Source organism: Capsicum annuum, chromosome 5 (genome assembly GCF_002878395.1).
Source record: "Capsicum annuum cultivar UCD-10X-F1 chromosome 5, UCD10Xv1.1, whole genome shotgun sequence".
In the NCBI taxonomy this organism is placed as follows: Eukaryota; Viridiplantae; Streptophyta; class Magnoliopsida; order Solanales; family Solanaceae; genus Capsicum; species Capsicum annuum.
In genome coordinates, this window is record NC_061115.1 from 94,350,282 (window position 1) to 94,361,892 (window position 11,611).

Sequence of the window (11,611 nt, forward strand, 5' to 3'; positions counted from 1 at the left end):
GAGGGTTAAAATAACCCCCGCAAAACACCTCCCGCAATTAACCCCATTTTTTGTAGTGTCAACCTGAATCCTCTATATTTCAAGGTTTGTCTCCAAACCTCCAGCTTATTATTAACACCTCAGCGCGACTCATCAATCAAAACTACATCATTTGGAAAGAGCATACACCAGGGAACCTCCCCCTTGTATATCACGCGTTAACACATCCATTACTAAGGTAAATAAAAATAGACTAAGAGTCAAACCTTGGTGCAGCCCTGTTAAGACCGAAAAATGCTCGGAGTCCCCTCCCACTGTCCTTACCCGGGTCTTCGCCCCCTCATACATGTCCTTAATCGACCGAATGTACGCCACAGAGATCCCTCTCGCCTCCAAGAATCTCCGCAGAACCTCCCTAGGGACCTTGTCATAAGCCTTTTTCAAGTCGATAAACACCATCTGCAGATCCCTCTTCCTCTCTCTATACTGTTCTACGAGCCTCCTCACTAGGTGAATTGCCTCAGTCGTTGAGCGACCAGGCATAAATCCAAATTGATTCTCCGAAATAGGCACTATCTTTCTCAACCTTCGTTCCACCACCTTCTCCAAAATCTTCGTGTGACTCAACAACTTAATACCATGGTAGTTGTTGCAACTCTGAACGTCATCTTTGTTCTTATATAAAGGAATCATCGTGCTCCATCCTCACGCCTCGGGCATCTTAGCGGTCTTGAAAATGTGGTTAAATAAATGGGTAAGCCACCTCAATCCAACACCGCTAGCAAACTTCCAAAAATCCATCGGAATCTCATCCGGCCCCGTCACGCTGCCTCGTTGCATCTCGCGAATAATCTCCCAAATTTTCTCTACCTTAAAACGCCTACAATAGCCGAAGTCGCGAAATTTCTCAGTGTGCTCCAACTCCCCTAACACAATACCTTTATCCCCCTCAACATTCAAGAGCTTATGAAAATACGACTGCCATCTTTTCATAATAAGAACGTCCTCCACCAAAACGTTTCCATCCTTCCCCTTAATGCACTTCACCTGGTCCAGATCCCTACCCTTTCGCTCCCTAGTTTTGGCGATCCTGTATAACGTCTTTTCCCCGCCTCGCTCCACTAGACCCGAATACACTCTATCAAAAGTTGCTGTCTTAGCAGTCGTAACTGCTAACTTAGCCTCTTTCTTAGCTAACTTGTACTCCTCCTTGCTCACCCATTTCTCTTCTTCTTCCTTACTCTCAACCAACTTAATGTACGCCGCCTTCTTCGCCTCCACCTTCCTCTTAACTTCTTCATTCCATCACCAATCCCCCCGATGCCAGCCAGACCAACCCTTCGTGACACCCAAAACCTCTCTAGCAGTCTCCTTAATGCAACCCACAGCCTTATCCCACAAGCTATCTATGTCTCCCCGACACTCCCACGCCCCCATCCCTTCCAACTTCACCTCTATCTCTAAAGCACTGGTCGGAGTCAGGCCACCCCACCTAACTCTAGGTCGACCCTCCCCACTCCTCCTTTTATTGCCCATCTTTATAACCAAATCCATCGCCAGGAGTCTATGTTGAGTTACAAGATTCTCATTCGGAATAACCTTACAATCCTTACACAAGGCTCTATCCCCTTTCCTAAGCAACAAAAAGTCAATCTGGGTCTTGGCTAACTTACTATGGAAAGTAACCAAATGCATTTCTTTCTTCGGAAAGCTGGAGTTCACTACCACCAACACAAAGGCCCTCGCAAAATCCAACAGAGCAGTACCCTCATCATTCCTATCCCCAAAACCAAAGCCACCATGCACATCATGTAACCAATCGGCAAATGCCCGATGTGCCCATTGAAGTCCCCTCCTATGAGAAGCTTCTCCGAACTAAGCACGCCTCGGATCACCTAGTCTAGGACCTCCCAAAACCTCCTCTTCTCCTCCTCACCCAGTCCTACCTGTGGCGCGTAAGCACTACAGACGTGCACCGTAATTTGGTCAATTTATTAAATTTGATCTTAATTGAATCAACTTGGTCACAATTGCAATACAATTGGCCAATTGATATTCGCTTTGGTTAAAATTTAAATAAACTCGGCCGAATTTTAATCCAATTTGAGCTATTTTATTAAATTCTAAATCTATCCAAAACAACAACAACCAGCCCATTGCAAAACCTGACCCGACCAGGCCCATTATTGATTTCCCCTTCAACAAATAACAACAGCCATCAGCCTGGCCCAACAGGCCCAACACCAACCAGCCCAAATATCCCCTTAACCGGCCAAGATTTTTTCTTCTCCCTTAACCTGATCAAATATCAACAATAGCTTTCAACAAAAACTGCTAGTCTGCAACTCCAAAAACAATTAACAACAATAATAATTTCAGCAAAACAACAACTTAGCGATATCAAGAACAACAACAGCCGCGTGACCCGACACCCATCGATCAGCCCGATTTCGACCCGAATTCGTCCAGCTTCAGTCAACGCGTACAACGGCTAATACCAACGACAAACCCTCCAAATCGTGGAAAATCTCTCTTTTCATCTTATCTCTGCAATTTTGCAGAGCTAGAGCCATTGTTGTGGACTTTTGGCTCAAAATTGTGTCTTCTATTTTAAAATTCAATGCAAATCAGAAGGGGTCATGAATTCGAACCCAAATTTCAGGGGATATATTTCTCCATTTTAATGATGAAAAATCAGTCTTCCCCTATGATTAGAGATTGAGGGGAAGAAGAAAAGGAGGGGGGAAAAAGAATTGGAGAAGAAAACGGATTCAAAAACTCGATCCCGATAAAAATTTGAACTCCTACGGATCGGAGTCGAAAATCCGATGGTGGAAGCTTCGTCGTGGTAGGCTCTTTTGTCCCGATTTGCTGCCCCTAAAAAGGTAAACACCTTTCTCTTTAAATTTTCTTTTTCGTCATAATTATCTCTTCATTAGCATCATAGCGATGACGTTGTTGGGACTGTTTGCTGTAGACGCCCTGAAGGCGATAGGATTTTCTTGCTTGTTGTATAATTTTTGTTGGTTGAGCTTCGCATAATTCATAATATGCAAAAAAATGGGCCTAGAAAGCATGATATTAGGACTTCACCGTTATCCTGAAACATGAAGGTATGATAGCAAGTTTACTTAGTTGAGTCTATGAATTTATAATCGGTGAGTCTATGAATTTGTAATTGAAAAAATATTATCCTGCTATTATCTAAGATTGATATCTTCCATACTATATAGTTAGTCTCCTTTGTTGGTGTAATCTACCTTTAATAAGAAAAATAGCTTCTTTTCTTTTAATCTGCCAAAACAACTTTTTTTTTTTAAAAATCTGCCAGTAGCCCAACATATAGGCATATTAATCTCTGTTTCTTGTAAACTACAAATGGTTGCCTTGCAAATTATGTGTTAGCATATTGAATTATCAGAATCTTTGCTTATGTTGGCTTGAATTCAAGTGTAAACATATTATGGTGTTTTAAGGTTCCACTCTTTGGTTTACTTGTTTTCTTGTCCATTCATATGGTGTCTTGATGAACATAGGCTATATTAGACATTAATTATTCAGTGTGAAGTTGAATCGACTCATCAAATGATTATATTGACATCTCGATCTTTGAAAATATGTGTTCAACTTTTTTTGTTTGGTTTTAATCCTTTTCACATACTAATCTTTACCCTTTTATATGCATGAACTCCCCCATTGAGTCCCCCGGACTCCCATCACTTGCATTCCGTTGGGTTAAATCTAACTTGCATCGAGTCAAGATCCGTACCAAGTCCAAAGTGGGACTAATAAATGAAGCAAAACGGACCAATACCAAAGCTGTATATGCAGATATACAATAGTATACGGAGGATATATGGTTGAAAGTTAGAGAGGAAAACTAGTGTGCAGGTGGAAAACCAAAATATGTAAATGTATAACTTATGTACGATCATATATATACCGTATATATACGAAAAATGCAAGGAAAAGGGCTGGTATACTTTTGGTATACAATGCTGGAAAATGGACCTAAAGTCCATAAGATTAAAAGCCCAAAGGTCGGCAAGCTATTAATGGGCTGAAAGGGGCCCAACTCCAACTCTTTATTTTTATTCTTTTATCAAAAAGACACCTAAACTATACTTTTGATCTATTACTTCACGAATTTAATCTTAACCATTGTAAATACACCAATTTGACTAAAAATTTGACTCTGCATGTACACGCACCTGAAGCGCGTGAATGGAAAAAAATATTGAACTAACAAATTAAAATGTGCCACGTGCAATAAAAAGGACCCACTTTTTTAATTTTGTATTTAGTTTTTTTCTTCTTCATTTTCCATTTTTTTCATATGTTTCTTCTTACTTCTTGTTTTTCTTCTTCTTCTCCATTAATCTCCATTAATGGTGTCACTCGATTTTTTTCCCTATTTTCTCCTTTCGATTTTTGTGCGTGTAGTGCCGGTTTGAATTTGTGGAATGTAATTAAGTGGGACACTTAAATGATGATTGAAAGTTTAAGCAAATAGTAGTATTTATGATTTGACTAAGACTAAGAAATATTATTTCAAATAGTGATGAGTAATGTGGATAAGAAACAATAATTCTCTATAATAATTGACATCAATTTGTGTGGGAAAGAAAATCCATCCACTATTGAAAATTACTCTATGACAACGAACTTTTTTGCAACGATTATCAAAGCATTGCTATAAAAATAATAGTTCTATTAACTGCAATTTAGCTCTATAACTGTCACTATTGAATACTAATACTAACCGTTTCAATAGGTAGATGTATAGCAACGTTTATTGAAATCTTTGTGATAAAATCATCTATGGCAACACCTTCATGAGCAAAAAAACTTATTGCATACTCTTTAAATTCTCTTTACAAAATTTTTCTAGTTCGCCTAAAAAAACTATTTTAATAAAAACCTCTCTCTTAAACCCATTCTCGATTTTGCGGATAATAAACCATATTGCGATTTTGTGGGTGGTACCTATCAGATTATTTTTCGATGGTAAAAATCAGTCTCACTCGCCGGCCACCGTGGTCTTCTCGGCGAACCGTGGTCTTCTCGGCGACTTCAATTTCAGACCAACATTTGAAGACTGTGTTTTGGTGAGTTAAAGATAACCATATTCGATTTGCACTTCGATTTGAGATTAGAGATTAGGACTAATTTTGCACTTCAATTTCTCTTAGTGGTGGAAAGTCAATTCAAATTTCGGCTCTCAATTTGTGTTGAAAAGTCAGATCGAATTTTCACTTCAATTGTTTTAATTTGGAAATTTTAAGGTTAGTGTATTCTTCTACGATTGACATAATTTTTTGACTTATTATTATCTGTCGAATTCTTCAGAATTTCTATTAGTTCTGGCCATTACAATTGTGACATATGCACAGTTCACTCTTGTGTTCTTCCGTCTTCGTTTCTAGTGTATCACTTTTTTGGAGTTGATGTTCGATTCATTTTTTCTTCTCTTTGCCGAAAAAGTAAGAAACTAGTGGATTTGATTTGATATGAAGTTTGAGAAAGTAAGAAATTTTTGAATGTTATGGTCTTGAAATCTTGTGATGTTTAAGATGATGTGTGAAAATTGATATTAAAGAGTTGCCAAAAAAGAAAAATGACATTCTTTTTGACGCGGATTAAAAGGACTAAAAATGAGATTAAGATAATCGAATTGAAGTAGGGAGAAACATTTTGCTATGTGTTGTTTTAGCACTTTCATTGGTATGACAAAAATTTGAAACTTTATACTTTTTGTGCAGCCTTTGGTTTAGATGAGTTTTAATTTTGGGAATAGGAATTAATTTGATGTAATTTAGTTTCGAAGATTGGTTAGATTAAGACTTAATGATAAAAAATTGTACACACATTGACATGTTCAATCTACATTACAATTGAATCCTCTTGCTACTCTAAGTTTCTCGGACTCGGGTGTGGGTGTTCGATACGAATAATGATCTAGACGTTGAATCCTTTACGGTCTCAATTTAAAGATTCGGCAATATGGATCTAGGGATGGATACGGGTGTGGGGATTCGGCAAAAAATAATTTAAATCTAAAAAATTTCCATGGCCAAACACCTACTTAATCTTCTTACTTTTTTTATTTTGGTTATCTTGGTTACAATCCATTGGATGCTTGTTTCAGTATGTTAATCTCCAATATGAATTTAGTTACCGACTTAGTGCATTATTTAAAGTTCTTTTCTTTCAGGTACAAACAAATTAATTAATGCATATTGTGTTGCTCTAAGAAATGATACTTAGCAAAAAATAGAACCTGCAGTCAGCACTATCAACCAAGTACTAAGTTGGAAAGGAAGAGATCACCTCTAGATTTACACATGTAGTTTGTGTTTTATGTTTTGTTAGGATGTTGAACTATCTTGAATGCTTTCTTATTCTTTATTATAATGTTACATGAATCTACTGATCTAGTTGTGGAATCTATAATGTTGATAGAGTATGTTCTTTTCTCATTATTCAATTCTTGTCACTATGCACTTCTCTTTCTTTTGATCGATTATGCTGTATAGAAACTATGTAATGGTAAAATGTTTAAATTTCTTTTTTTTTTTTTTCAGAATCTTCATGTTGACATCAGTCTTAGATAACTATCTCCTTTGGTTTGTGTTTCTCGATACGCTTTTAAGTGTTTTGATCCTGTAGTTTAATATTCATTAGATTACCCTTTTACTATAAGATGACAGTCTTGCCAGGTTGACCTTATTAGGGAAGGCGGACATAGGTATTTCATTAGATTTCTTGACAGCGGTGAGGCTTATCTAGAGCAAAGGGCAATGGCTTTACTTGTCTTGGTAGTAATTGTTGATGGTCAGAGACGGGGTTAGGAGGCGTGTATTGATGCAAGGATTATTAATGTCTGCTTGAAGCATATTCAACCATCAATCTGTAATGATGCCCAAACAGAACCCGTGTTTCTTCAAAGGCTGTGCCTTTGTCTGGGAAAGCTCTGGAAGGATTTCAAGGAGGCTCAAGTACTAGGTTTTCAGGCTGATGCGCCAGTAATATTTGGTCCTCTACTTTATTAATCGCAGCCTGAGGTTTGTTGTTTAGTTATATGTTAAGTTAGTGTATTATTACTATGGTTCTGCATTATTTGTTCAAACTTTCTGTAAGGAGAAATTTTTTTATGCATCTATATTTGCACTAGGCACTTACTTGATGTTGGGTTTGATACATCTAGGGATGACATTGGAAAGGAGGAAGATTATGATGAAGAGGAAAAAATAAGGGGAGAATTCATTATAAGGAGACTTTTAAGTGCCGTTTTTGATGCATGCCCCTTGGTACCAGCTGAGTTGCTGTTGGTATGTATTTACTAAATTAATCCCACCCTAGGGAGACCTTTCTTTGTGATGCACTTACTTTTGTTCCTAATTTGCTTGCTAATTTGATCGTTATTTGATCTTTCTTTGTGTAAGAGGAGAATATCGCAAGTTCTATTATTTTAGAAATTTGATGATATGTCTGAAACAATCTACCATTACATTTCTTGTATGATGAGGACACCCCCTGAGCTAAATCTGGCCAGACTATGAATGTTGTTTATCTTTCACTTTGAAGTGGTAGCCTTATGTTGAACGATACCATTATTTAGTAACGTATTACTTGTTCGAACTGTGTGGAAGATGCGTATTAGGGTAGAAGGACAGTACGAAGGAGTGCGTCCTTGCTAGTAGGTAGGAGTACTTTGTTTTGTTATCGTGCTAGTGCACAATGCTAATGGTGCTTGGGGACAAGGATTCCAGAATGCTTCATTACGTGCTAGACATATATGATATATCAGAATAGTTGACACCATCCATAACATCTCTCTACACAATCTCTCTTTAGCCCCCTATCTATACACATCCACCAGCTTTCTAGCTTCATATTTTATCGTCTGATCTTTAGCTATCTTAGTATATTCTCAACCTATTTTTCTTAGAGAAACACATTGGAAGAATAGATTTTCTATTTTCTTTTTATCTATAGTACATAAAGCACAACCCCCATCTTCTCCTAGCCCCAGCCTTTTAAGAGTATCCTTTTTTTTATCAATCTCTTATGTATAGCTAGAGCCGGGGGTCTATCGGAAACAACCTCTCTACTCCTTCGGGGGTAGTAGTATGGACTGCGTACATTTTACCCTCCCCAGACTCCACTATGTGGGAATATACTGGGTTTGTTGTTGTTGTTGTTGTTGTCTTGTGTATAACTAGCAAACATATGAACTGCTGCTTTGGATTGCTTGCTTTGCACCATATGCCTCTCCAGTTCATCCTTGAGGGTTATCCCTCTTATCCATTCATACCAACTATGGATAGTGTATGTACCAACTGATTTTAACCAATCAGTCCCCATAAATCCTACAACAAATTTCTGTTATACACCACATGCCTGCTTTTAGGTATTTTAGCAGATCTTAGGGAAGGTAATGTTTTTACTCATCTGTTTTACTCTCTGATTATATTTTTAGATAAGGTAATAGTTCTGCAGATCCTTTAGCCAACTTAGGAAAGGAATCTAAAGCAAATATTACCCTCAAGACTTGTAACAACAATAACATATCTGATGTAATCCCACAAATGGGATCTTACTTCTACCTTTAGAGCATTTCAAATAGACCCCCGAACCACGAATTTCATCGTATAAAAATAAATGAATTACCTGTGCAATGCAACCTCCAAGACCCATTCTTTCAAATATCTGGTGAAAGGACACTGCAACCATAAGTGGTCTAATAGTAACTGATTCTGTGACATCCCTAAAGCCACACCAATTATAACTGAATAAAAGATTATACCAATTTCCAACACTTGTGATACTAATATCTGCTTCATTTTTATTAATTCCTCTTCCTCTTTCTCCTGCTCCGCGTGCTGAATCTCAACATCAATAATTTTCTTATACACACTTCCTGATTCTTCACTCTTCCTGATTGTTGCATATCTAATTAAATCTAGATTCACACATTGGCATGGACAAAGTACTGGTGTATTTTTGGTTGACTGTTCTGTGATCTAATAGTGACTTGGAACTTGAAAATTTTTATTTTCTTCTATGTTAGTCTATGAGTTTAAGCATTTTTGTATTGTTTAGAATCATTTTTAGTTTTATTTGATAGAGAAGTTTGATATGAGTTGTTGTTTGTTTGCTGTTGCAGCATTATAAAGGAAGAAAGAGTAAACATGAATAGAACTTTTACATTGTTCTCTATATAATTCCTGTTCTTTTATACTCTGATTGGAGCTTTGGTTAAGATCTGATAGTTTGTTTCTAAAGCATTCTGCACCTAACTTTGAGGTTGACTTTAGAGATTTTACTAGCTTCCATGACCCATCTAATCTTGAGTAGCCGGAGAGCTTTATGGTCCATGATGCTAAAGAAAATGCAAAACTTGAGGTCTTTTTTAGCTTGAGATTAACTGGAAAATTTGTTGATTTCTGCTTAGCTTCCCACAAGTAGGATGTTTAGTAGAAAAATGCTGATCTTGCTAATCATTGTGCACATAATCTGTTTTGCAATAAGATTTTAAATTATATTCATTGACAATGTGATGAACCTTATTATTTGATTTACAAATTTCACTTCAGAAGTTAGGAAAGGGCCTACCATACTAATAAGTAAGTTATGTTCACTTCATAGTTATGTTCACTGCCTTATTTCACCTTCATGTAGTTTAATGCATTACTAGAAATAAGCATAACATGAATGGGAAGTGAAATGAGAATGCAAAGGATTGTACGTGTAGTTGTACAAAGACAGAACAAAGTAAATGATTAACTTTGAGGACAGGAGCAGACACCATAAATGAAAGTAAGATTACGTTGTTCAACTTCACTTCTAATGATTAAAGATAAGTTTCTAGCCACACAATTATATTTGGCAAGGCTAACTTTTAGCTCGTATAATGAAGAAGCTGCTTACGAACAATGACAAATTGGAATAGAAGTGGAAGGATTAAGTTTTTCCTGCTTTTTTTTTCCTTCCCAGTTGTAACCTTTCAGTTTGCTGATTCTCTGTCTTATGCTTCAAACTATACATGATCACCCAACTTTCACTCTTTAAATATGTTTTTATTTAAGTGCTAATTGAGCTTATTTATTCTCCTTTTGTAGGTGTCCAAAATGAAGGAGATGAAGAAAGAAGTGATGAAGAAATTGACCTTACTTGAGAAGATTTTTGAATTGTTGATAGATGCTTTAATATCTATTTTTTTGATATTGAATTTTGTGAAATTCATCGCCACTCGAATTTGATACTATGTAGAAAATCTAATGATTATTTGACTTTAACATTTTCCTTTTGGGTTTAGATTACTAGTTTGTTGCATATTTTAATTTGGATTATAATTAATGAAAAATTTTGTTGTGATGTGTGTATATATATATATTTCAATTGGTATTTGAATTATTAATGGTATTTGAAGTAGTTAAAATAGGTGACAAAAATCATTGTAATATCTAATTATAATAGTTGCAATAGGTAGTAAAAATATATTGCAAAAAACCCGAAAACTATGGCAATAGGTGTCAAAAAGAGTTGCAATAGGTAGTTAGAAATCATTGCAAAAGACCAATATGTGTTGCAGTATATATCCAAAAATTGTTTCAATAGGGTTATTGCAACGCTTTCATGTCGTTTCAACATAGTCTATTGCAACGGTTCTTAACTATTGCTATAGACAATACAAAGCGTCGCAATAGGAGGTTAGAAAAACCGTTGCAATAGGTCTATCTATTGCAACGATTGGCGTAACCATTGCAATAACCAGTGCGATAGACTTATCGCAATGCTCATATATGCAACTCCTACCTAACTGTTGCGGTAGATCTATCACAACGATTTCTTTATCTATCATAACAGTTTTTGAACTGTTGCCATAGGGCTAATTTCTCGTAGTGATCAGTGTTAAGATTAATGAAAAGTGAATAGAGTTAGTAAAATAAGAAAAATATAAATAAAAATATAAAATAAATATTTAACACATGGCAAACTATAATTGGTGAGTCGTTACATTCTCTATCTTGTGACTGGAGTTCAACGAAAAATGGTATATTTGCAACGATTTAGTAAGATTCGTGGGGTAGGTCAAAAGTATAGTTTAGGTATCTTTTTGAAAAACTCGGACAAGAACAGGGGGATCTTTATGTATTTCTCTTTTTTTTTTTTTTCGTGTGATTCATAAAAAGAAGAAAAAATGAGTACGTTAGTCCGAAAATGACTTTTGTTTCGTTCATATGATTAATAGTCCACTTGGGCTAAAAAATAATTTTCTTTAAACTCAAGAAGTAAAGTTTTTCTCGTAAATTGTAAATTCCATAATAAATAAAAATATTTTTAACATGATACTTTCTTAATATTCCTCAAAGGTGTTGTTTATAACAAAGTGACTATTTCTTATGACAATAAATAGGTAGCAAATAATTATATAATTCTCTTTCCCATAAACAACAAACTTATTCTTTACTTAAACCCAAGTGTGCCACCTAGTTTAAATATATTTTTCTTAATTCTAGTGAAAATAATATTTCATAACTTTTTAGAAGTAATTATGAATTAAGTAGAATATTTCTCAATTTGAAGCATTCCTTGATTTTTTTTTTTTTGAATCAAATCCTAACTT

The 11,611-nt window shown here is 35.9% G+C and overlaps 1 long non-coding RNA gene across 7 annotated transcripts; it reads left to right on the plus strand.

Moving 5' to 3' along the window:
- Positions 1–2,256: 2,256 nt before the first annotated feature.
- LOC107870771 lies at positions 2,257–10,367 on the plus strand. 7 transcript variants are annotated; one of them, XR_007055806.1, is made up of 6 exons: positions 2,257–5,087; positions 5,172–5,264; positions 6,564–6,605; positions 6,690–7,043; positions 7,187–7,310; positions 10,104–10,367. It is a non-coding gene; the product is annotated as an uncharacterized LOC107870771 (long non-coding RNA). The 7 variants fall into 7 exon arrangements; XR_001674356.2 differs by having other exon boundaries at positions 6,699–7,043; XR_001674353.2 differs by having other exon boundaries at positions 6,564–7,043.
- Positions 10,368–11,611: the final 1,244 nt, after the last annotated feature.